The following is a 27,069-nucleotide window of genomic DNA, read 5'->3' as shown; positions in this document are numbered from 1 at the left end:
TTAATAATATCAAACAAAGCACCATCATCTAGTATTATTATTATGACTGATTTTAGCTGATTGCAAATGTTGTGGGCAGGGAAACTGGGGGAGGAGGGCTAAAGAATATGACAAGGTTGTCTTTTGGCAAATAAGGGTGTGTTGGCTGTATCCAGAAGAAATAGATACATAGCTTTAAATAGTGGAAAGAATGAGTGTTAAGAGAAACACTAATATTAGCATAACTTTTGTAAGGAACTAGTCTAAAGATTGTTGCATGAATAAAAAAAAGAAGAGAAGTTTTACTCAGGAAATAGCATAGTAAACCAGAATGTCTAAGTCGATTTATAGCCAAAAGCCTTTATTTGGTGGGGGCGGGGGGAGCGAGAGGGAGGGAGGGGGAGAGAAAAAGAAAGAAAGAAAGAAAGAAAGAAAGAAAGAAAGAAAGAAAGAAAGAAAGAAAGAAAGAAAGAAAGAAAGAAAGAAAGAAAGAAAGAAAGAAAGAAAGAGAGAGAGTGAGAGAGAGAGAGAGAGGGAGGGGAGAGAGAGAGAGAGAAAGAGGACAAAGAGAAGACAAAGAGAAGTGAACCCAGGAAGGAAAGAAATATTGAAAGCTGTATAGCTAATCCGTCTAACTAATCATAGAACTATTACATAAAAGCACCTGAAGGAAGGACAAGAAGTAAAGATGGAAACCTATTAAAGAGTGATCCAACCTAAAAAATAAGGAGAAATTTCCTGACAGTGAGAACTATTAACTAGTGAAATGACTTGTGTTAGATTGTGGGCAAGAGAAGACGCGGGACGCTCCGATCTTCTAACTTCTTTATTTCGCTGTATAGAACTGAACTCGGCAGCTGTGGCAGCTCCTTTTACAGCAGAGCTGCTCGCGCTACAACCAGTGATGGCTGTTCAAATTCCCACTGCCGCGGACCAACCAACCAGAGGTGAGTATGCTAATACCTAACAACTTGCCCCCAGAAGTTGTGGGTGCTCCAACACTGGAGGTTTTTAAGAAGAGATTGGATAGACATTTATCAGTATAGGGGCTCCTGCTTGAGCAGAGGATTGGACTAAAAGACCTTTAAAGTCACTTCCAACTCTGTTATTCTGTTAAGTCTCTTAGATAAGGAAAAGATCTAGCAGGAACTCTTTACCAGCTATCTTTACTTCTACTACTATTAGTGATCAATAGGTTTTAATAGGTGCAGGAAGCAGGTGTGGGCAGTGTTTAATTCCAACACGAACACCCTCTTATGTAAACAGGGCTGTCCTCCCCATAGCAGTTATGTTGTTACTATGTGCATACCATCTCTCAACATTCTGCAGAAGTGAATTAAAGATTTGCACATATGCAGAAAGTTTTGCACGTTTGCAACGCCGTGTACAAATATATGCAAACTTTATGCACTAACAGAAAAGAGTTTCATTTTATGTTCCAGACTACATATTGTGGGGGGGGGGGAGTGCAACAGCACCTATAGACTGTTTTTTTTTTGGCTGACCGTTCTTTGGCTCTGACTCATTAAAAGCTGATCTGGGACAATTTTACAAGAAGGTATTACCTCACAACTCTGAAGTCTGCTTCATAAAACACCTGATACACATGTTTTCCTGTCAAGGTTTTCCTTCAAAATTCAATATTGCCTGGCTGCTTTTATGATGAGTTATTTTGAGTTCTATGAATTGTTAAGAACAGGTTCCAATGTTGTAGTACTTCATTTATTTATTTACGTTTAGATGTAAGAGTGGTTTCATAATCCAGCTGAGGGACAGATTCTGCCTGCTTTTGTACAGGTTGGGTTGGAACACTCATGCATCCTTGGGTGCCCAGAAGGTATGAAATGTAGTTAAGAGGAGACATGGAAACAGAGACAGAGAGAGAGAAAAAAAAATCTATTAACTCAGCATGGTCTGGGCCAGCAAATGTTAAATGCTTAAAAGAAAAGATGCTAAGAAGTCATGCACTGCGCTCTGAGCTGCACTGGGAACAAGATATTTTTAAGGAAAGAAAATTGGTGGAGTTATTAAAAACACACACAAAATCACAGCTATTCCCCACAGTGCTACCAAGTTCTTAGAACAATGTGAGCAAGTAAATAATGTCCTTAACCGCATCGCTTCACTGATGCATATGTATGCAGATTATTTGTTTCTTAATTGTGCCATTATACTTTGATACTAATCTTTGCCTTTAAGGGGCAGAGAGAGCTGAAAGAGAGAGAGAGAAAAAAAATAAATAAAACAATCTGCCATAGATAAAGTAAAATGAAGGCTCCTTCAAAATACCTAGCAGCACTGGCTGACCTTGACTGACCTTGAAAAAGCTTAGCTGGCTCAGATCTTATTAGTGTTTGAATGTAAAGCCATCAAGAAACCCCAAGGTTATAAACTAGAATGAGAAGTTTAAAAAAAAAACTAAAAAAATGAATGGCAAATCACGTCCACACTTCTGTTTATAGCAGAACTGCATCAGTTCATGAGGTCACAAGGATTTGAGGTACAATTTAGGAAAACATCAAGAAAACAATTCCCTGTAAAACCAGAGAGTAAAAACAATCAAAGTGCAGCAATGAAATTAACCAATGTCAAACCACAACAACAAATCCAACAGCAGTGATCAAAGTCCAGATTGCCACCATGCTTATGATGTATGGTGGTAATACTTCCTAATTTTATTTGTTCTACTTGTTTTTATACAAGAGTGAGATGGGTAGCTATATAAAGTGAATGAAATAAAATAAAAGTTGCAAACTAGACGTTCTATGAATACATCTCCTTGGATAAAGATCACAATATTGTACCATACAGATACTAGGATATCCAGGTGTGTCCCCTATCATACTTTTGTCAAGCTGCAATTACAAAGCTCCAAATACTGCCAATGCACTTCATTGCACTGTAAAGAATAGAATAGAATAGAATAGAATAGAATAGAATAGAATAGAATAGAATAGAATAGAATAGAATAGAATTCTTTATTGGCCAAGTGTAATTGGACACACAAGGAATTTGTCTTGGTGCATATGCTCTCAGTGTACATAAAAGAAGCAATACATTCATCAAGAATCATAAGATACAACACTTAATAATAGTCTAGGGTACAATAAGCAATCAAATCATACAAAATAGCTTGTAAAGTAGATCCTACCCATGTGAGTGAATTTATTTATTTGTTAGTTTATCTATTTATTACTTCATCTTCCTGACTCTCAAAAAAATTCTGGGTGGCTTAGAATGAAAACTCAAATATAAAACCGACCAGATCAGAAGCTTAGAAAGGATAGAAATCTGAACAAAACCTCCCAACAGACACAATATTGCAGAGCAAAACAGGGAAAGATCCATCAAGACTCTTAGTTCCTTCATTACATTTATTCTCTGGTGCTTCTAATATTTAGCAACAGATCAAAGGCAAGATGTACTTATCGGTGTTTGCTCAAAGAGAAAATACATAGGAAAAAGTGCATGCACACAGTACACAGAATGACACTTTGGGAAGGAGAAGGAATTAATTTGTTCATTGAAACTGAAAGAAAAATATGTGCCTTTAACTTCAACCTCTATATCAAGCCCTAGACACCCCACTTATCTTGACAAAAATGATTTACCAAATGACAGTTGATGGAATGAAAACAAAGAGAGGTGTTGGTTGGGGGAAAGCAAGGTACTTTTGGTATAAGGCCTGTGGTTGCTTGAAATGGAAAGTCTCTGAAATCAAATTGAAGAGAAAGTCCTGGAGCATTCAATGGTATGGGAAGATTTATTTTGGCAGTAGAACCACATTTAATAATAAGAGGTATTGTTACTGTTTGAGCCTTAGAAATGAATTCCAAACCAATTCAGAAGTACCGCTGAAGGCACATCTATGCATTTAAAGAAGAAAGCGGTCTTATTTTTCATTAAGCTTTTTCTAAAGTTATAGTCTTGCTGAACCTCCTGACCTAAGAAGGTGATTAATGGACTGGGAAGAGACACAAACTTGGATGCTAAAGTGTTTTTAGGGGTTTGTATGCATATGTACCTTCCTTTATAATATATAGATTAAGAAATGCATTAAATGCTCTCATATTAAGCAGATGAGTAATGAAATATCCATTATAATTGTAATTTCATAACTGGAAAAGCATTCAACTTGACAGGAGCTTTGGGTGAAGGAAGAATCTGTTTCTAACCTTTTCGGGAGAATGGAGGGTAATGTTTTAAAGGAGCCAAATAGGTTAATTTAACCACTAGGTTGGAGAAATAGGAACTAACAACCTCAAGCAAAATAGAATATCTATCTAAACATAGAACATATTACCTGGTCACTCAAGGAAAGGAGTGGTTTAATGTCTATTAGTTTGAAATGCAGAAAGTAAAGGCCTAAGATTAAAACCTTGGTTCTTGATCAAAACTTAACATATAACTTAATCCACACACACACACACACACACACACACACACACACACACACCACATTCTCCCATTCCTTACTTCTCTCTCATATTACCCTTACCCTCCAGGGATCTTTCTGTTTTGTTTTTGATGCCTTTGGCAACTGCCTGAACCAGTCCTTGCACTTTTCCTGCTAAGTTTTTGGAAGAGCTATTGTAAGTTGGGTGGCATATTCATTTAATAAATTGTCATTGCCTCTTTCCCTAGAGAGGGACTAGTTCAGTTAGCTTCATACCTAAGGTAGAACTAGAATTCTCAGTCTCCAGGTTTCTAACCTAGTGCCATAACTGCTGCACCAAACTGGCTCTCACTCATAAAACTGTAAACAACACAGGGAAAAAGAAAAAATATATACAGTAAAAATATCAGATTAAAACATCCTTTCAACCATCAAATAGGATCACCCGGGCTTAGCCAACATCAGTTTTCAAAGACCCCATGGAATAACTCTATCCTGACAGTTTTTTGAAATGTTCTAACTCTGTAAACAGGAAGCATATTCTATAGAGTAAGGAAAACAAATGATAAATACCTGAGATATCTTTGGGAACAGAGGTTGTTTCTCTATTTCTCCACACATCAATTCACAGGCACCCCTGTGATGGGTTTTAAGTCCCAATGTTCTCATTCTGTCTAAATCTACCTACCTGTAGGACCTGGCTTGGAAACAATGAAATCCTTCCTCTGTATATCTTTAAGATGAACAGGTACATAGGTCAAGCACTGCTTGATTTGCCCTGCCCAACTCAGGATGGAAATTCTTCTGTTCTACATAAAATAGAGAAATGGGCAAGAAGTTTTCCCAGCAATTATTTTAAATTCATGATCTAGCACTGAAGATTGTGGCAAGCTGATCTAAAGTTCTGTTTGAGCTCTTTCTGGTATTTTAGGGGAGTTTCAGAAAGGGTAAACAACAAAACAAAGAGAGCATAATAGATTTGTAGAACGGCAGAGAGAGAGGGAGAGAGGGAGAGGGTGGTGGAGGCAAAAATGGGAGAGGGAGAGAGGGAGGGAGATTGGTGTAGTGGTTAAAGGCAGGAGTGGGATTCTACCAGTTCGCACCTATTTGCTAGAACTGGTTGTTAACATTCTAAGCAGTTCGGAGAACTGGTTGTTAGAAGAAATTACAGGCCTAATCCTGTAAGGAAGGCAGGAAGGAAACATTCTGGTGTTGCTTACAGAAACTGCCTCTCCGTTAACCCTTATTACATTCTTGGCAGGACTAGACTTCCTGTCTCAGGAACCTCTCTGGAGTTTTTTTCCCCTCCTTTGGTGGTACTTTGCTTGTGTGGAGTGACCATTCAACGTTACAATGGCACTGAAAAAAGTGACTTATGACCATTTTTCACACTTACGACTGTTGCAGCATCCTCACAGTCATGAGATGCCAGGCAAGGAGATGCGTGCCTCGATGTGAGTGATATTGAGTTGGCCATGCCCAGCCAATAACATGACCACCAAGCCATGGTCACCAACTAAGCCACACCCACAGAATCAGTTGTTAAAAAAATTTGAATCCCACCCCTGGTTAAAGGCATCAGTGTAGAAACTGAGAGACCATGAGTTCTTGTCCCATCTTAGTCACAAAGTCATTTGGGTGACTTTGAATCAGTTACTTTCGCAGGCCTAAGAAACAACTAAAGGAAAACAACTTCTGAAAAGCCTTGCCAAGAAAACTGTTGGGACTTATTTAGGTAGTCTCTGAGAATAGACATGGTTGAAATACAAGGAAAAAACTGGTGGTTGCAGCAACATCATGGGGAAGGTAGTCCCAGAACATGGAAGTCAAAAGAAGCATTTAGTTCCTAACAAATATTATGATATAATGGGCATTGATTCCAAAACTGAAAAGGTAATTTACCTCTACTTTCATCTTTTGAATTCCATCCATGAAGACTGAATGGATAGCTCATAAAGTTACAATATTTTATTTGTAGCTTCTAAGACAGTATACCTTGCTATAAGACACATAAATCTGAGAATCTCACTGAATCTTAAATCTAATTATAGAAGATTAATGTGGGTCACATGCATGAACTTTGAATACGATGCTAGAACATAACAAAGAAAATATGTATGTCTGATCTTTGTAAATATTTTTGCTTCTGCACAGTTCTGAAGCCCAAGCTGAGTCATGATTAAAGGCTCCTATGCTGAATTAGATACCCACACAGAAATCACTTGCTTAAAAAAGAAGCAAATTTAATAAGTAATAGAGCTTGAATAATGTTGTTCTAGAGACAGTTATATTTCTTTCTACTATCCATCCATCCATCCATCCATCCATCCATCCATCCATCCATCCATCAACTTCAACTTTTGATTTATCTTATTATCCAATCAAAATGCCTTCTCATTTATTGCTTTATATTTTGTGTGACATTTCAATAATCTTTTTTCCCTTCCCTGAGACTAACTGGAAAGTCCAACTGTGGAGGGTTTTTTTATGTCTGTGTAATTGCCAATATATAAATGCTTGAATATTAACTCTTTTTGTATTTAGCATCAGAATTCCAGCTTTCCCATAGAATATGAATAACATTATTATCAAATGCATGGTGATTTTCTAATCCCAGATGCTTATTGTTAAACTGACAGGCCCATTTCATGGCAGTTTACTTTTTGCTCATATTAGAAATGGATCTAATTTTTGTGCTTTCATCTGGAACTTGGCTAACATTGTAGAAAAGTGGAATCTTAAAGTCACACTTTCCTTGCCTATGCAATATGATTTAAATTAGAAGTTTAACCTCAAGGTTCTGGAAAGGATCATTTTCTCTGTTTAGGGAAATTACAATAAAGGAAATAAAGAAATTACAATAAACTCTCTTCAGTTGAATAGGATCACAAATTTTTACTTTATTTTATTTATTAAATTTATATGGATGATCATCTCATTTGCATGTGATTTTTAGCCACATGTATAGTTAAACACAAATAAAATCATAGTCTTCTACCATTAAAAACAATTGAACAATTAAAAACCACATTTAAAAGAATGTTAATAAAAAGATTAAAGTACACTCTAACTATGTAGAATATAACCATTTAATGGGCTCCTAGGATCTCCAAGCCCAACAGCATATCCAAGTTTTGAGGGCCTTTTGGATGGCTGGAAAAGTTGGGGCCAATCTCACCACAGGGCAATGCTGCCCCAAGTCTCTTTCCTACCAGAAGAAAGTCCTTGGCTGATGGGACTCACCACATGCTATTTCTTCCATTGGGATGTCATTTAGATGTTCAAGCTTAACCTCTTTATTGTTAGTTTGAAGTAACTTAGCTGATCAAATCTAGCTTCTTGTTCTATTTATTTTATTTATTTTATTTATTTATTTGATTTGTCAATTGTTTACAAGATAATAAGTACAAGTGTATACATAGTTGTGAATATATGAAATGGGTACATATAAGAAAAATAAAAGAATAAGAGAAACAATAGGACAGGGACGGTAGGCACGTTGGTGCGCTTTATGCACGCCCCCTACAGACCTCTTAGGAAAGGGGTGAGGTCAATAGTAGACAGTCTAAGGTTAAAGTTTTTGGGGTTAGGGAAGAGACTACAGAGTCGGGTAGAGTATTCCAGACATTGACCACTCTATTGCTGAAGTCGTATTTCCTGCAATCAAGTTTGGTGCGGTTTACTTTGAGTTTGTATCTGTTGTGTGCTCTTGTGTTGTTATGGTTAAAGCTGAAGTATTCATTGACAGGTAGGACATTGCAATGTATGATTTTATATACCATGCTTAAGTCGGACCGAAGACGGCGTAATTCAAGGTTTTCTAGTTTTAGAATTTCGAGTCTGGTGGCATAAGGTATTCTACAACGAGTAGAAGAGTGGAGAACTCTTCTTGTGAAATACTTCTGGACTTTCTCAATTGTGCTAATATCACATACGTAATAAGGATTCCAGACTGATGAACTGTATTCGAGTATTGGTCTAGCAAATGTTTTGTATGCTCTGGTTAGTAGTGAGATATTACCAGAGAAAAAGCAATGTAGGATTAGGTTAACAACTCTTAATGCCTTTTTGGCTATGTAGTTGCAGTGGGCTCTAGCACTTAGATCATTAGAGGTGAGTATTCCCAGGTCCTTTACAGAGCTTGGGTCATCAACAAGATCTTGACTATTCAGCTTGTATTTTATTTTCTGATTTTTTTACCAATATGTAATACAGAGCATTTATTTGTTGAGATTTGAAGTTGCCATATGTTAGACCATTCAGATACATAGTCTAGGTCTTTTTGTAGGGTAGTAGTATTGTCTGTGGTATTGAACAGCTTTACATCATCAGCGAAGAGAACGCAATTGCTCTTGATATGATCACAAAGGTCGTTTATGTAGATTATGAAGAGAGTTGGTCCTAGAACACTGCCTTGGGGAACACCACTATTGACAGGTACTGGATTTGATAGGCGTTCCGATTTTGACCATTTGTTGTCTGTTTGACAGGAATGCTTCTATCCAGTTATTCAGTTGTCCAGAGATACCATAAGATTTTATTTTTAGGAGTAGTTTGTCGTGTACCACTGAATCAAAGGCTTTACAGAAGTCTATGTAGATTGCGTCTATTGCTTTGCCCTGGTCGAGTTGTGTAGTCCATATATTTTTGCAGTGTAAGAGTTGCAGATTACAGGATAGTTTTTTTCTGAAACCAAATTGTTTATTGGAGAGTAGGTTGTTTGTCTCTAAATGGAGGATGATGGATTGGTTAATAATTGATTCCATGACTTTACAGGTGACGCAGCATAAGGAGATTGGTCTGTAATTTTCAACTAGGCTTGGGTCTCCCTTTTTGAAGATAGGGATGACTGTGGCTTGTAACCATAGGTTAGGCAAGGAGCTGGTCCTGAAAGATTTTTCAAAGATTATGCTTAGAGGTTTGGCTATGGCAGTGGATAGCTTTCTTAAGAAGTAGGCACATATTCCATCCGGTCCAATAGATAGAGATGGTTTTAGGTTGCGTAGTGCTTTTCAACGTTGTTTACTGTAAAATCGATATGTATTAGATCATTGTTGTTATCTGTGGTACGGCTAGGAAACATTGGGCATGATCCATTACTGTTTACAAACACTGAGCCGAAGAATGTGTTAAAGATGTTGGCTTTAATGGTGTCGTCGCTGCAGTCTTTACCATCGGGTCCTATCAAGGAGGGATGGACCTTGAGTCTTTTAGTTTGTTGTTTACAAAATTGTAAAAAGCATGGGTGGAATTGGTGCTTAGAAGGTTTTCCTCTTGTTTAATGTGATAATTGGTGCATTCGGTCTTTATCTGGTGGCATAAATTTTTGTATCGGTTTTTGAAATTAGCAACGTGACCAGATTTGTTTTTCCGCCAGAGTGATCTCTTTTGGATTGAAGTTTCCTTATTGATATGGGTAATCTGCTTTTTGTTTTGTTTTTGGAGTTGTTGTTGGAACATATAGTTTGATGACTCTTTTGACTTCAAGTAAGAAAATGTTGTAATGGTCTTCAACAGTATTGCATCCAGTGAATAGAGATTGCCAATCGAGGGATGAGAGATCGTTATCTATAAGATCATAGTTGCCTTTTTGAAGTTACAAATAGGGATGACATCATTGTGGTGATTTTTGTGTGGACGTATGTTGAGGCAAAAGTCAATCATATTGTGGTCACTACTGGAAAAGGGTTCTTTGGTTTGTATTCCGTAAATTCTGGAATCTTAATAACTCCCATCACCACCAATCACCAATCTGTTATTTGCTGGGACACAATCTTTTGTGATCCAATCTTTTAGAACTTTCTTCCTAATATTTAAGGTAGAACTACTACATAGAGATTGCTGGCCAGAGCAATGCAGTATAATATAGATAGCTCAAATGGCAGATGCTGGGAGGAAGGATGACCAAAACCTGCACAACAGAATAGCTGTCCCCAAAGTTAGATTGCTATCTATCAATCATGTTAGAAAACTCATGCTCTGTTTAAGGGATTGAAGTTTGATTGATCTTCTATAGTTAGCATTCTTAAAATGATCATCTACTTTAAACCCTGGGTAATTGATAATTGAGACGTGGCGGCTCAGTGGCTAAGATGCTGAGCTTGTGGATCAGAAAGGTTGGCTGTTCAGCAATTTGAATCCCTAGCACTGTGTAATGGAGTGAGCTCCCATTATTTATCCCAACTTCTGCCAACCTAGCAGTTAGAAAACATGTAAAAACACAAGTCAAAAAATAGGGACCATTTTGGTGGGAAGGTAACAGCGTTCCGTGTACCTTCGGCATTTAGTCATTCTGGTCACATGATCACTGAGAGGTCTTCAGACAGCACTGGCTCTTTGGCTTTGTAATGGAGATGAGCACTGCTCCGTAGAACCAGAAACAATTAGCATGTATGTGCGAGGGGAACCTTTACTTTTACCTTAATTATCTAACTTTAATTTTGTTGTTTTGTTCTAAATAGAAAGTTCTAAGATGCTATATTACTGAATCAGACTTGTTAGATCAGTATTGCTTATTCTAACAACATTTTTCCCCCCCAAAAAATGGAGACATATATTTCTAGTATTACTTATTTGGCTTTTCCACTGATTTACAGCTCCTTCCACTGAAGGATTTTTCTCTTACTTAAACTTTTTTAAACTTTTGTTGTAATATCCTTTGACATTTTGCCTAAGCAAAAAACTTCTAAATTATCTCAAATTGGGATTTACTGGCAACCTTAAAGAGTTCTGGAAATTATCCTCATCTGAATTTCTTTTTGAACTTTAAAATTACTTGATCTTGGAAGTGATGTATTACAAATATCTATTGTATATTAATGTCCAAGTTTTGCAGAAAACCCCATTCATACAAAAGATACAAAGTTTCTTTTCCTTTTGCTTGTTTTTGTCTTTTCTTCATAGCCATTAAATTACAGATATAATAGAAATATTGTTAAAATAATAGTTGTAATTAGCATATTGTGCCTATTGACATATTAAGCTTTTCTATCCAAGGAATTTATAGCTCTGACTCTCGTCTGTCTATCTGTCTGTCTATCTATCTATCTATCTATCTATCTATCTATCTATCTATCTATCTATCTATCATAGACATGTACATATATACATTATACATAAAGAACTTTATTATTACAAAATAATATAAAACTTGAACTAGTCTTTTTGTTACTGAGACTAAATGCTCAACAGGTGATTTCTGTTGAATCATCTCAAAAAGATTTTCCTCTGATCTGGTAATATTTTGTGGCCTACGTCATGACAATTGACAAATTATTAACTTAGCAAAAGAAATATTTATGGTGCAAGTAAACATAGTGCTGTTTGTAATATTCTTATTAGAAAACCATTCTTTTTATTTTTAAGGCATTTGTTTTCTTTGTTCCCCGACAGTATTTTTTTTTTAAAGGGAAAGAAAATGCAATAAAATAGAGTGATTTATCAAACACATATCTCAAACAAAATGAAATTCTCATACATTTGCAGCAGTCAATTTTAATAGATATGAATTCCCAGTATAAAAAGGACGATGGTGTAATGGCTTGCCATGTGGCTATTCAAGATAAGGAGACTGTCCAAAGAAAGTAAGGGCAAACTAAATTTAATACCACAAACAGGACTGAGTAGATAGAGATTCCAACCAGACTAAAGACTCAAAGCCTGCAATAAATTGAAGAAATCTATCTGTTTCACTGAGCCCAGTATCTGAATTTTAGAACTTCCCATCCTTATATTTTATACCGAGAAATAATGGAGGCAACTGACATGGGGAAGTACTACTGGAAAGGGCTGGACTGAAAGACAGCACTGAAGAATTGATCATAGTGCCAGAAGAACAGTCACTAAGCACTCAATTCATAGAAATTGAGGTATACCACTGTGGGAAGCCCCCCACCAGAAGAATGAAATATTTTGGGAAATATTAAAAAAGTGAGGATAGAATATTTCCCCTAAAGGAGAAATGGGGGAAAAATATTAAGGGAGGCAGAAACCAGCACCAATCTCCCTGCCCCGAAGCAGAAACTGAGGAGGCCAGCTTTTAGAAATGCTGATTTGGTAATCCATTCAAGACAGGATATTTTGAAACTCCTTGCAGCAAAGTCTGAACAAAGGCAGAATAGGATTAGAAAGCAGACCCTCACCCAATATCCAAAACAGGACGAAAGCCATTAGCCACAATAGGAATAGCCCAACACCCTTTTGGAACACAAGCCCCTTCACTGCACCACACCCAGAACAGTTAAAACTTCGAAGTCACTGAAACCTATAAAGATCCACCCACTCATTCAACCATTTGTTCAGCTGACCCAGAACTGCATGCTGTCTTTGTGGTTCTGTTCAATAAACCAGCTTTCCAATCAGCTCTCCGTGTTGTTTCCAGCTTCTTTCTCCCAGCTTGGAACTGAACCAGATGGATTTTCCTTCCAACACCACACAAGACAGAACTCAAGGTGCAGACTATGCAGAGAGGCCTCATAGGCAGTCCAACACATAGTAGGAAGGTGTAAGATGCAAGCAGGAACAGCATACTTTGAACCAAATAAGTGGCGTTTGTACAGGAACATCTGCACAGAATATGGGCTAGATCTCTCAAGTCCAGATAGGAGATTTCATAGAAGGTCATGGAGAATAAGAAAACTAAGATTCTGTGGGACTTTCAGATCCACATAGACCAGCAGTACTGGCCAATGACCCAGACACTGTGGTAGTTGTCAAGGGTAGTGATAGATGTAGTAGAGCCAAGTGATAGCAAAATAGGAAGGAGTATGAGAAGTTGGAGAATTACAATAGTCTAAAGGAGGTACTAGGAGAATGTAGAAAGTAAAGGCCAAAGTGATTTCAGTACAGGTAGGAGCACTTGGGGCTATGACTCCTAAGCTGGAGGCATAGTTCCAGCAGATCCTAGGAACAACAACATAGCTTTCTGTCTAGAAGAGTGAAGTGCTTAGAATATCTAAGACCCACAAACTCCAAGGTTAGTGATAGAGGACCCAAGATTGAAGAAGACACATACCACTCATAAGGGTGAGAAGTTCACTAAGATCTCAAGGTCACAAGATGGTGGATATTTGCTACAAATAGGAAAGGGGTTCACATTACAAACTGGTATTAATTATTATAAAAACATGCCAGAGGAAAATATATTTTTTTTAAAAATTAAATAATGAAAGATGCAAGCTGAATTCTCAATTTTCAGAAATTGTACAGAGAAGTAAAAAGAATAAGCACCATACTGGGGAGGGGGGATATCAAAATCACAAATGCAGTTGTCTGGCTAGATATATTTTACTCATTCTTAGAGATAAATGGAATCTTGAAACAAAAATCTACTTTTTACATTCCTGAACTTTTTCAGCTTCTTGTGTATTCCATATTTTAATCTAAAGTTCAGGAGAATGTTGGTTCCTTCTTTCTCCTACCCAGGGTACAGAACTTTTTTTCCTTGCTTTCAATTTTTCATTTTCTTTGAATAGAGGGTGTGTCTACAAAACAAAGGAACATCTCTTTCTTATAAATATGTGGGGTGGGGAGACAATTCATTAGTATATGATACATTAGCATGCACTGAATTTATACACTCACAACAATTTTCATATGAATTTGGGATTAGCATTTGATTTTTATGCTTCAATAAATTTTAGTGTTCTCATATGTAGACTCATTGCCATGAAAGGGACAAAAATGTTACATTGTTGTTAAGGTTAATATTTATCAGAATTGAAGATGCTGACACTGAAGATGATGAAGGTTAATATTTATCAGAATTGAAGATTCTTGTTGTTGTTTTTAATTTGGGAATATTACTATGTGTCAGGCACAAAGAATCAGAATTACACATTAAGTTGCAGTTAAGCTGATTTTGCTCACACCTATAGATCAAGAACCTATCAACTAATGGGTCAGCACTAAATTGGCACTAGATAATAATTAATGAAATTGAAGAAGGGTTGGACTTGGGTCGCTTGTGGGAATATAAGGACTCCAAGCTGATTCCTCTCTTGACTCCATCCCTAGACTCTGCCTCTTTTTTCTCCTACACTTTGTTTAAAATTACTATTAAAAATGTAAAGGATAGTATCTGAGAAGTTGCATTTCGGCAAAGGCAGCTGGTGTTCCGTTCACACCAGAAAAAGGAATAGCACAAACAAAAGGGTGGAGAGGCAAAAAGCAGAAACACGATTTTGTAAAAAGCAAAAGTAATTTACTCGGACCTCAGCTATAAATCTACTAGGCAATAATGACCATCTCTTGACACCACTGTTGACATTGATCAACTGCACTGCCCAACATTTCCACCCCCACCAACCTTGAAGCATTTCCTGATGGAGTCTGCTAGCATTTATGTAGGGATGCCAAAGTCTAAGAATGAACAGTATTTACTTGTGATGCAGAATCATTTATTGAAATAACAATGATTGTCCTTTTCTGGATCATCTTTAAAAAAAAAAAAATCATAACAACAAAGCCAAAAATCAGCCTAAGCAAAACAAATAACCAGCCATGTGCTCTGTGGAATTCAGTTAATAAAACTTCATTTTTAACTCGCCCATGGGTACAGCAGCCACTTATATTGATCACTTGCTGTTTGGAAATTATCAGGCAAGGGGAGAAATAAAACAAAAGGCCAACATCACATTCAACATGATTTCACTAAATTTGAGCAACCCTTTTAATAGTTACTTTTTTAAAAAAAAATCTGAGTTTCAGGATTGGTTGAAAGGGCTTTAGTTCAATCTAAATTCACTATGTCATAGAACTCAACAGGGGTGGACTGGTACCAGTTTGGGTGATCCAGTAGCTAATTTTATCATTTTTAATTGCCAGTTTGGCAAACTGGTAAATCCCACCGCTGGCTGGCCCCACCTACCCCTCCTCTCCCAGGAGTCTCCACACAGCCTGTTTTAGATGCCAGGTAAGTACAGGGCCTGCATGGAGGCTTGTGGAGGCCAAAAAACAGGCTTCCTGGAGGCTCTGGAAGAGGGCCTCCGGAGGCCGGGAATACCTTTTTCACCCTCCCAGAGGCTCAATGAAAGCCTCTGGAGCCTGGGGAGGGAGAAAAAAAACAGTCTCCCCGGTGCAGGAGGTGGAGTAGGCCACGCCCACCATGGCCACACCCACCCATCAACCGGGCAGAGAATCAGTTGCTAAAAATTTTGAACCCTACTCCTGGAGCTCAACGATAGAGATACTGTCAAGGTTCCAAGTAACACATCCCCAATAAAAAGAACTCCTCGGCAGGCATATTCCTCAAAGAGCATTTTATTGGGACATATTATATTGGCACAGTCTTGGTGGAAAATAGCTCTACTTTCCCTACAGTTTTACACCCAATTAAAAGTAAAAGTAAGAAACTTTCCCACAGAGTCATCAGTCACATGGTTGGTTGTCTTCAGTATCCACCTTCCAAACACCTGTGGCAACATCCTTGGTTCCCATGGGAAAAGGTTTTATTTTGGCTACAGCACCCCAGTTATCTCTACACACACACCCTCCCTGCCCCTAAACTCCAGCCTCTGTCAAGCCTTAAGCCATGTGAAGAAAATCCCTATAGAAACAGCTACAGCAAAGAAAATGATTACAGTCAGGCCTTCTTCAGGGTTGACAGTGCTTGACTTTATCTGAATCTCTAGCATGAAACTTCAAGGAAAAGTAGGAAAATATCTGTTCAGAAACCAAAGTCTGATTGAGGAAAAGGCAATTCTTTTTTATTATTGTTATTATTTGCTTAACATTGTGAATCTAACTCAATATCTTTTTGAACGCTCTGGCAGATGAGATTTTCAGAACCCTCTATTGTTTGCTGTGGGACATCATCACTGTGACTATGCAGCATATCTAAAATCTTATTGAATTAACCCATTTTTCTGGTTTAATGCAAAATACTAATATAAAATACAGAATGGATACAAAATACTAATCCATAAACTAACCAAATGATTGCAGTCATGCTATATGCTAAGCTATAAAACAACAGGTAATGGTTAATACTAGCCATATGTTATACAAATATATCTGCTTAATCATTGTCTAGCTTTGTTCAACAAATATGAATACAAATTATTTGTCTTCAGTTCTGAGGCTCTTGTTCTCTTTCTTTCTCTCTTTTGTTCCTGAAAGTGAAAAAAACAGACCTGTGCATTCAGTATCTGAGCCCATCACTAACTCTTGCTAACTTGAATTCCCTTTGTGTGGAATTGGTTTTCTGAGCCAAGCTGTTTTACCTTATATTTAGGCTATACTTCCATTCCAGTTCCTATTAAATCTGCATGTTGTAAAATTTGTATATTAACTAGGTCCTGCTTGTGTTGAAACTGGATATCAGCTGCATTAAATAAGCCCACCAGGAATCATCCAAAGTGGTGATGGTATTAAGAAATGGAATAATATATATTTTATTCTGAGGGCTGGGGGTGACATGATAGCAGTGTTCCAATATCTCAGGGGCTGCCACAAAGAAGTGGGGGTCAACCTATTCTCCAAAGCACCTGAGGGTAGGACAAGAAGCAATTGATGGAAACTAATCAAGGAGAGAAGCAATTTAAACATAAGGAAAATTTCCTGACAGTTAGAACAATTAATCAGTAGAAAAGCTTGCCCCCAGCAGTTGTGGGAGCTCCATCATTGCAAGTTTTTAAAAAGAGATTTGACAACCATATATCTGGCATGGTATAGGGTAGGCCCAAGCCCATGCAGGCCACATCCACCCTGGCAAAAACATACTGATATGTCGCGATATGGCTCACGATGCAATTGGGTTTGATACCCCTGGTATAGAGTCTTCTGTTTGAGCAGAAGGGTTTAACTAGAGAGATCTCCAGGGTCTCTCCCACCTCTGTTACTCTGTTAAATATTCTTCCAGATGAAAGAAGACCAAGTGACATGTAGTAGTGACAGGAAGCATAAATTATTTACGTATCTTTAAGAATCCATTCTTTTAAGTCTGAAATTCTGACTTTGTTGTGAGATTGGCTTTTATGAAGTGTCATGCCCACAAGTGTCTAGTGGCATGGATGAGGACTTCCATAAGTTCTCCCTGATTCATGGTCTCTTTCAGACTTCATTGACAGGTAGGACATTGCAATGTATGATTTTATACACTTAGATCGGACTGAAAGTGGCGTAGTTCTAGGTTTTCTAGGTCTAGAATTTCAAGTCTGGTGGCATTTTGTGTGTATTTGACAATGTGTGGCACACTTTTAACTTTGCTTTTCTTTCTTCAATGGTTAAAGGAAGTTAAAAAGAAACTTTTTTTACAGCTTTTTATGAGTTGTCATCTGTACCATTCATCTTTGCTATCCTGCCCTCTTGTTTCTCACTGAAGAGACTATTTATGAAGTATTCTTTTAGAGAAAACTGAATTGACTCTTTAGACATAACCTGTAAAAATTACAACTTGGCCTCTACCAATGATGGCTAACCTTTTCGTCTTCGCCTGCTGAAAGTACGCACATGCACACGCATGTGCGTGCATGCATGCCTGCACTCATAATGCACTTTCACAAGCAACCCCCCGCCCCCTGCACATGCACACATGACAGACATGCACCCCCTGCTTCTGCACATGCCACACCACATGCTTCTGCGCATGCGTAGCAGATACCTGACAATCAGCTGGCTGGTGGGAGACATGCACACATGCGCAGTGCACCTGATCTGGGCCGACAGCTCGCATGCCGGCAGAAATGGCTCTCTGTACCACTTCCGGCATTCGTGCCATAGGTTCACCATCACGGGCTTATACAGTTAAATTCAGCTCCTCCAACCAGCCCATGAAGACCTTTCCTGGGGATTTTCTCTGATGTCTCCTTGCTCTCAAGAATAAAGCTTTTTAGAAAAGTTGAACCCTAAAAGGCCCTTTGTCAGCAAGGAATAGCAGTGGCTTAAGAACACCCATATTTAAAGTGAATTAGCTCTTTCCTTACCTTTTCTGTTGGAGATAAGCAAAGTCTTTGAACTGTAGCTTCAAAGTGTTTTAAATATCTCGGAGAGAGATTACTTAGTTGGCTTTGCTGACATCTCACTTTTCCTGAAAAGTCAAGGAAAAGTGAAGCATGGCCATTTGAAGACAGTCCTGCAATCTTGCAAACTCGAGGAAGCTATGAAGTTGGTAGTATGTTCCATGAATGGGATGCATATATTTAAGTAAGTATGTCAAGAGGACACTAAAACTTACAATGAATTCTATGGGCATTTCATCTATGGAGTCTTCAAGACCCAAATAAATCAGGATAATAAAAAATTATGCAAATCCATGTCTTCTTTTCTCTCTATGAGTAACACATAGTGAGATTGCTTGCTACCAAGAAAAGTTTCCTTTCAATAAGTTATTTCTATTTCACAGAGATGCATGGAAAGCTCAATTTTCTCCAACTCTGGGAAGATGACACAGTTCTTTCTACTTTTCTAAATTGACTTTTATTGTGTAATAGACAAAGTAAGATGTTACAAAGGAGATTGACTCAACACCTTGCTTTTGCTGTACAAATTACAGGTCTGGTTTCATAGCCTTATGTTCTTCATCATCCAGTTTGCAAACTTTGAACATAAGTGGGAGGTAGATTTTAAAATAAAGGAAATTGTAGACAAAAGCTGTTCCTGGAAGGAAACAGTAGGAGTCTTGAAAATAGAGAGTGTGGTGAAAAAGTAGGAAGCAGAGGAAAATTATAGGCCATTTTTACCACCATAGGTGAACAGAAGTCTACTCCACATATACACATATATCTATATATCTGGTGGGCTTCTGACTATCAAATATATATTTTCATTGGCTTTTTTGATAGTAAATTCAGAGCTCTTAAAAGCCTTAGGTACTATTCTTCAAGAACTGTAACTTGATTCAATTATCATGCAGTAGAAGGATAGAAGCATGAATTTCTACTTCTCTTTAAATGATCTTACCAGAGTCTTGGGTTTATTATCAATTTCATGGTTTTTAAATGTGATTTGTACTCAAAGCATAGCTCCAAGGAAGGAGGATTAAGGCTATCCTTTTAATTAAGTCAATAAATGATTGAACAGAATGCAGCCTTCCCCAGCCTTAATTATGGCACTGGAGAATGTTGAATATGAGACAAATAAATATTTTATTTTCCCTAAGCTTTTTTGTTCTTTAACATTTAAAGTTGAACTAAGATTGCAGAATGGTCTCTTGGCATTAAAAAGAATTGAGCTGTGCCAATTATTTTCTGTAAATATACTTCATTGAATCTCATGACCATCTCACAATAGAGTTCTCTGCAGTCACCATTTTCCATCCATCATTTCTAGAGCAATATCCCCACTTTAAATAAACAATTTCTTCTGTTTAATTTTCCTTCTCCTGGTCCATGCCTACAGTAGTTAAAACCACCACTGAGGTAAATACCACAGATAAATGTGGTATTCAATTTTGCATGAAAAGTGTGTTCCAGCATGGCATATCTCTGAATCTAAAGAGGATTGCATAATTCAGGATAGTTTGCAACTCAAGCAAGATGGGACAGGTGACTTTAATTTGCCCTTTTCTCAGTCCAAACTCTTCTGTGAAGCTCTATATATATGATATAAAGCTTGGATTCAGCCATGAGCCACTTTTTGGCACTTACTCACACAAAATGTCTTGTTAGAGCATATTGCATTCAGCAAAAACTATGTCTCTCCTCAAATTGTTGTGGCACTTGTAATTAGAATTCATTGCTTATTGTACCCTATGACTATCATTAAGTGTTGTACCTTATGATTCTTGACTCTTGACGAATGTATCTTTTCTTTTATGTATACTGAGAGTATTTGCACCAAGACAAATTCCTTGTGTGTCCCACCACACTTGGCCAATAAAGAATTCTATTCTATTCTATTCTATTCTATTCTATTCTATTCTATTCTATTCTATTCTATTCTATTCTATTCTATTCTAGTATTAATTTCCACTTGCAGCAAATTTGATCAGGGTTGGGTTTGGACATGCAAAGATTTCAGAAAACCCCATAATTTTAAAAATGTTCCTCTGACTTCTTTCCATTAGAAACTAAGACAATTTTTAATGTCTTCCCTGGCTCAAATATTTTATATAGACTATCTGTGTATGTCTTGTGCTTCAAGTAAATATGAAATATTATCTTAAAATTTCCCCAATTTTAATTCCCGTCTTTGTATTTTCCAATTGTATTCAGGAAATAATTGCAAATCATGATCACATGATCATGGGATGCTGCTAAAGTATAAAAGTGAATCAGTTGCCAAGCTTCTCAAATGTGATCACATGACCATGGGATGTGTGGGCCATTGTAACTCTGAAAACAAGTCACAGGAAGCTCATCACAAATTTGAAACAGTCATTAAGCAATGAATCATAAATTGAGTATTTTCTATAAATTATATCTTGTGGGGTTTTATTTTTGAGAAATGTGATCAGTAAAGACATTTTCCAGCTTCTATGCTACATTTATCAGCTAAAAATTTAGAATGAAACTTGCCCACCAAGTTAATATTTTTTTTGAACACCAGGAATATTAGATTGAAAGAGAGGCACTATTATAAGTTTCACATGGCAAGGCAGACAGCAAGAGCAAATCATGGTGTTCTCTTCATTAACAAAACCTCTATTTAGCGTTTCATATAGTCACAGGTTATTTCTGGAAAGAAATGTATCTGCTAATGAGATCATTTTGAAGGATATCCAGGAATAGAGAGAGGTGTTTTGTTGTTTCTCTGGCATAAAGTTAAATATGCAATGGGGAAAAAAAATCACTTAAAGAATTCTTCTTCTAATTGACAATGAATGTGAATCTTACCATCCTTTCTTCTTAAATGTGCTAAAGCAGTCATTTAAGTCTGGCACTCTCTTGAATTCCTCCTTTCCCACAATCTGGCCTTTGAGAATTCCAGATTGCGGGAATGTAATATTGGCTTGAGGAAAACTATTTTAAAGTGTAGAATGGAGAATGTCTACAGATCATGTTCCCATTCAGAGGTGGTATTCAGCAGGTTCTGGAAAACCAACAGTGGAAATTTTGAGTAGTTCGGAGAACTGGCAAATACCACCTCTAACTGCCCCTGCCCCCATCTATTCTCTTCCTACCAAGTCCCAGCTGATTGGCTGGGTCTTCTTTTGTTGTCCTGCACAGGAGAATGGAGCTGGAAAGCAGGTTAGTGGGGGGGGAGGGAATGGGATTTTGCAGTAACCTTCCTCCAGGAGTGAGGAGGGAATGGAGATTTTGCAATATCCTTCCCCTGCCACGCCCATCAAGCCACGCCCACCAAGCCACCAAGCCCACCAAGCTACACCACTCCCACCAAGCCACTCCCACAGTACTGGTAGTTAAAAAAAAGTCCCACCACTGCTTCCATCTCACTGGGTTATGGAAGAAACATTATATACATGAGTTGAATAAAGAAGGACAAGCCCTGAACACACAAGAGAAATGGAAAACTCCTCCAAGAAATGTGCAAAACTCTTCCAAGAAATGTGCAATAAATAAGGACATTCCATCCAGGCTTCCTCAGTGTAGCTCAAAGATCCAGAACAGATCTGAGAAGATTCTCATTATTGACAGAAGGCTCAAAGATCTGCCAACTCTCATCAAAATGCTTTGATTCTTCCTGACATATTTGTTCTGAATGTGGTGAAGGTATTATTTGATCAATGCTAGGCAGGGCTTTGGATTTGAACTGGAAAAAGATGTTCCAGAAGTGCTAATGTAGCACCCATTGACAAGTCCTTAGAACAGTTGTATTTTTCCCTAGGAACATGCAGTTGCCCCTTCCAATTATAGTGTGATTTCAAGAAAAACCACTTTGGATTTAAACATGGTCACTCTAGAGCTTTTCAAACACAGCAGGTTTAAGATGTGTGGACTTCAACTCCCAGAATTCCTCAGTCAGTTGCCAACTCTGAAAAATACTGCTTTAGACAGATTAATGGTACATGGGAACAACTTTGGGAGACAGGAAAAGGAGCCTACAGACCAGACAACTGGCCCCTAGAATATACAGTTAGTACTTCTTGTTATGCTTCTTGTTTGGACTATGTCAAAAGACTAATATCATTAGATATCTAGAGAAGGCAAGATTTTGGTCTAATCCAAATTAAAAAAAAATGATCTACGCAATTAATTCATATGCTTGTTCTGCATTTGTTTACTCAGTCCAGACAGTGATTCTGGGAGATATATATGGTCTTCTGGCAGGAATTTGTTTCTTTCCATTCTTCAATAAGAACATTTTTTTTTCAATTGAAGTAAAAGTACTTTACTTGAAAGAAAAATATACACTCAGATTCTAGTATTAGATGGAGTGGGAGAAGGGGGAGAGAAAATGCTGGCCTCCAAAGAATCCTATCTCATTTTTGTTGTCATGATCTTGTCACAGAATTAAATAACTCCTTTGATATGCTTACCAATGGCTTTCTATAAGAAATGAAGTGCCCAAGTTAAAGACAGAAAAGGGATATACATTAGATGGGAAAAGGCTTAATGAAATGTCAACAGGCATTCTTTGCACTATTTTTCCCCCTCTGTTTCTCTCTCTTCATTTTCTTTGTTCTTGACAAAGGATAGTTTTTGCTGTACTTGTTAAGTGTGTGTGTGTGTGTGTGTGTGTGTGTGTGTGTGTGTGAGAGAGAGAGAGAGAGAGAGAGAGAGAGAGAGAGAGAGAGAGAGAGAGAGAGTTTTGGCTAAATCTTTTTTCACAAAGGTAATGTTAAAAAGCTATCTAAAGAAAAAATAAAACAGATTTTTGGATATTTTTATTCAATCCTAAGGTGAAATAAAAGTATTCTAAATATCTATATTTGGGGTTTATGCTTAGGTTACATTTTCACAGTAAACAGTAATATGATAATTTTTACCTGAAGCACATTATCACATTTTTAAAAAAAACATAGCAAGAAAACAAAGTAGGTACTTTAGTTTTCCAGTACATGGGATAACAAACCTGTACTTTGTAACAGGGATAGAATACATTTCTTATACTCCATCAACTTTTATGCTTTATGAAAAATAGATGTAAACGAAGAAATGGATTCAGTGATGGAATTCAAATAATTTAACAACCGGTTCTCTATCCTAATGATTTCTTCCAACAACCAGTTCACCAAACTGCTCAGAAAGTTAACAACTGGTTCTCCCAAACTGGTGCGAACTGGCTGAATTCCTCCACTGGATGGATTCATGTTGTACTTTCTTAATTCCTACAAAAACTTGGATTTCCATTTTTGAGATTTAGCTTGGTCTAGGATGCTCACAGTTTCCTAGCTGGAACAATGGTTAAATGTGGATATCTGTTGTGAAATTAAGTCATTTTCATCATATCTTCTGTTTGCTAGTTGTATTCATGGATGTTCTCTTCTGCCCATCTTTTCTACATATAACTCCATATACAGTCATGATAATGTATATTGTAGATGTGTGTTTTTTTTCTTTTTGGGCTCCTGGATCTTTTGGTTTATTTAAGATGTTTTGGAAGGTTTTACTTCATTTGTGTGCTGCATTGATGCTTTCTGTTTGTAACAAACAAACAACAGATTAATATATATATTGATAATAGTACTGTTATTCTTTTCATAGTGTGTGTTGGTTATTCTCTAGTGCAGTGGTGTCAAACTCGATTTCATTGCGGGCCACATCAGGATTATGTTTGACCTTGGAGGTGGGGGAGCATGGCCAGGATGAGCTTGGCCAGCTCAGCATCACTCATGTTGCGGGCACTTATGGTGGCCCAAGTGCTCTGCCAGCGAAATTGGGCTCCTGAGCTGCATTCTTGGCTGCAGCAGCCTCCTGCAATCCTCTGCCAGTGAAAATAGAGGTCAGGAGGGCTGCAGGTGGCCCTCCCAAGCTCCATTTTTGCTGGCAGAGGCACCATGGGCCAGTCCTTTACTGTTTCCAAGGCAGCCCCATAGGCCAGATCTAAGTACCCATGGACCAGGTCCAGCCCACGGGCCTTGAGTTTGTCACCCCTGCTCTATTTGGTTAAGTGGTTAGGCTGATACAGTTGCATGGCTATCCATTTTGTTGAAGGATGTTATATGAGCAATCTCTTTCATTTTTTTCTGGTGTTGGGGTGACTGCAGTATATTTGTACTCATCTGAATAATGTTCTTACTTCTTTTGTGAAAATGTGTTGTTACTTTAATAGTGGAGCACTTGGTTAGTGTGGGTGGATTTTCTATAAAATTGTGTTTATAATTTGCCACCATTTCCTCTGCCTGGAAGGGTAATGGTTTGTTTTATTTTTCTTTTGTGAATTTTATTCTTTTGAAGGTATTGTTGATTGTTTTACATATCTTCTTTAGCTGTTCCTTTTTTATTATGACAAAGGTGTCATATGCATACAGGATTCATACTTTGGGTTGGGAGTTCTATAATTTCTATAGATTGCATTACAGTTTCTGCCATGAGTCTGGGAAAGTAGAGATCTCATAGGTGGTACCTTCTGATTTGTTGGTATATTTGCCATTTGAGTGGCACGGTGGCCTAGTGGTGAAGATGCTTGCCTCCCACTCAGAAGGTTGAGAGTTCAATGCTAGATAACAGCAGATATTTCTCTCCTAGGGCCCAAAGAAAAAAATATGTTGTAAACTCTCTGTGGCATTAGGAAAGGCATCTGACCAGTAAATGTTCAACTCCATCCATCCTGACTCTACTCTGAATAAAGGGATTATGGGATTCTACAAAGGGACTTATTTGTCCATCAGACTGAAAGTAAATACTGAGGCTGAGGTTGATAAGTTCTATTATTCTGACTCTCAAATGATTTGAAGTTTTTAATATAATCACCAACCAGGATTTAGAAATAAGCAGGCAGGCTATTGTTTTAGATTCAGTCTTTGAAGATTTCCATGGTGATGACTTTATCCATCAGTAAAAGATGGGAGAGTGGGACAGAAGACTGAAATTGAACGCTACAACAGTATAGAGAAAATGGTATTTTATGACAAATGATGGTATCACTAACAGTATGCAGTGTTGGACATTGCTATCTTCTTTCTATCCCTGTTCTGAGATGGATTTAGGGAATAATGACTGGATCTGTGGTCCCAAGATAGCGCCAGTCCTCATCATACCATTATTGACATATTTATTTACTTTTCTGTCAAAGAAAAGATGTTAGCTCCCCAGCCACTCTCAACAGCAAGATTATTCTGGCTCAAAAATTTATTTCATCACAGATACATATCTGAGTTATCTTATTTATTTATTTATTTATTTATTTATTTATTTATTTGATTGATTTGTCAATTGTTTACAAGATAATAAGTACAAGTGTATACATAGTTGTGAATATATGAAATGGGTACATATAAGAAAAATAAAAGAATAAGAGAAACAATAGGACAGGGACGGTAGGCACGTTGGTGCGCTTATGCACGCCCCTACAGACCTCTTAGGAAAGGGGTGAGGTCAATAGTAGACAGTCTAAGGTTAAAGTTTTTGGGGTTTGGGGAAGAGACTACAGAGTCGGGTAGAGTATTCCAGACATTGACCACTCTATTGCTGAAGTCGTATTTCCTGCAATCAAGTTTGGTGCGGTTTACTTTGAGTTTGTATCTGTTGTGTGCTCTTGTGTTGTTATGGTTAAAGCTGAAGTATTCATTGACAGGTAGGACATTGCAATGTATGATTTTATATACCATGCTTAAGTCGGACCGAAGACGGCGTAATTCGAGGTTTTCTAGTTTTAGAATTTCGAGTCTGGTGGCATAAGGTATTCTACAACGGGTAGAAGAGTGGAGAACTCTTCTTGTGAAATACTTCTGGACTTTCTCAATTGTGTTAATATCACATACGTAATAAGGATTCCAGACTGATGAACTGTATTCGAGTATTGGTCTAGCAAATGTTTTGTATGCTCTGGTTAGTAGTGAGATATTACCAGAGAAAAAGCAACGTAGGATTAGGTTAACAACTCTTAATGCCTTTTTGGCTATGTAGTTGCAGTGGGCTCTAGCACTTAGATCATTAGAGGTGAGTATTCCCAGGTCCTTTACAGAGCTTGGGTCATCAACAAGATCTTGACTATTCAGCTTGTATTTTATTTTCTGATTTTTTTACCAATATGTAAGACAGAGCATTTATTTGTTGAGATTTGAAGTTGCCATATGTTAGACCATTCAGATACATAGTCTAGGTCTTTTTGTAGGGTAGTAGTATTGTCTGTGGTATTGAACAGCTTTACATCATCAGCGAAGAGAACGCAATTGCTCTTGATATGATCACAAAGGTCGTTTATGTAAATTATGAAGAGAGTTGGTCCTAGAACACTGCCTTGGGGAACACCACTATTGGCAGGTACTGGATTTGATAGGGCGTTCCCGATTTTGACCATTTGTTGTCTGTTTGACAGGAATGCTTCTATCCAGTTATTCAGTTGTCCAGGTATACCATAAGATTTTATTTTTAGGAGTAGTTTGTCGTGTACCACTGAATCAAAGGCTTTGCAGAAGTCTATGTAGATTGTGTCTATTGCTTTGCCCTGGTCGAGTTGTGTAGTCCATATGTTTTTGCAGTGTAAGAGTTGCAGATTACAGGATAGTTTTTTTCTGAAACCAAATTGTTTATTGGAGAGTAGGTTGTTTGTCTCTAAATGGAGGATGATGGATTGGTTAATAATTGATTCCATGACTTTACAGGTGACGCAGCATAAGGAGATTGGTCTGTAATTTTCAACTAGATTACAGATTACTAGATTACAGGATAGTTTTTTTCTGAAACCAAATT

General features: G+C 37.6%; 1 long non-coding RNA gene across 1 annotated transcript in view; it reads left to right on the top strand.

The window, feature by feature from the left end:
- The first annotated feature begins 825 nt into the window (after nucleotides 1-825).
- The window catches only part of LOC148131090 (uncharacterized), a 51,989-nt gene continuing 25,745 nt past the window's right edge, over nucleotides 826-27,069 (top strand). Inside the window, exon 1 of the long non-coding RNA XR_015748316.1 lies at nucleotides 826-926. This is a non-coding gene — a long non-coding RNA (uncharacterized LOC148131090). The remainder of the gene's footprint in view (nucleotides 927-27,069) is intronic.

Source organism: Notechis scutatus, chromosome 3 (assembly GCF_049901735.1).
Source record: "Notechis scutatus isolate UNSWTSFEM ecotype Mainland chromosome 3, rNotScu1.2, whole genome shotgun sequence".
NCBI lineage: Eukaryota > Metazoa > Chordata > Lepidosauria > Squamata > Elapidae > Notechis > Notechis scutatus.
This window is presented reverse-complemented; position numbering and strand designations above follow the sequence as displayed.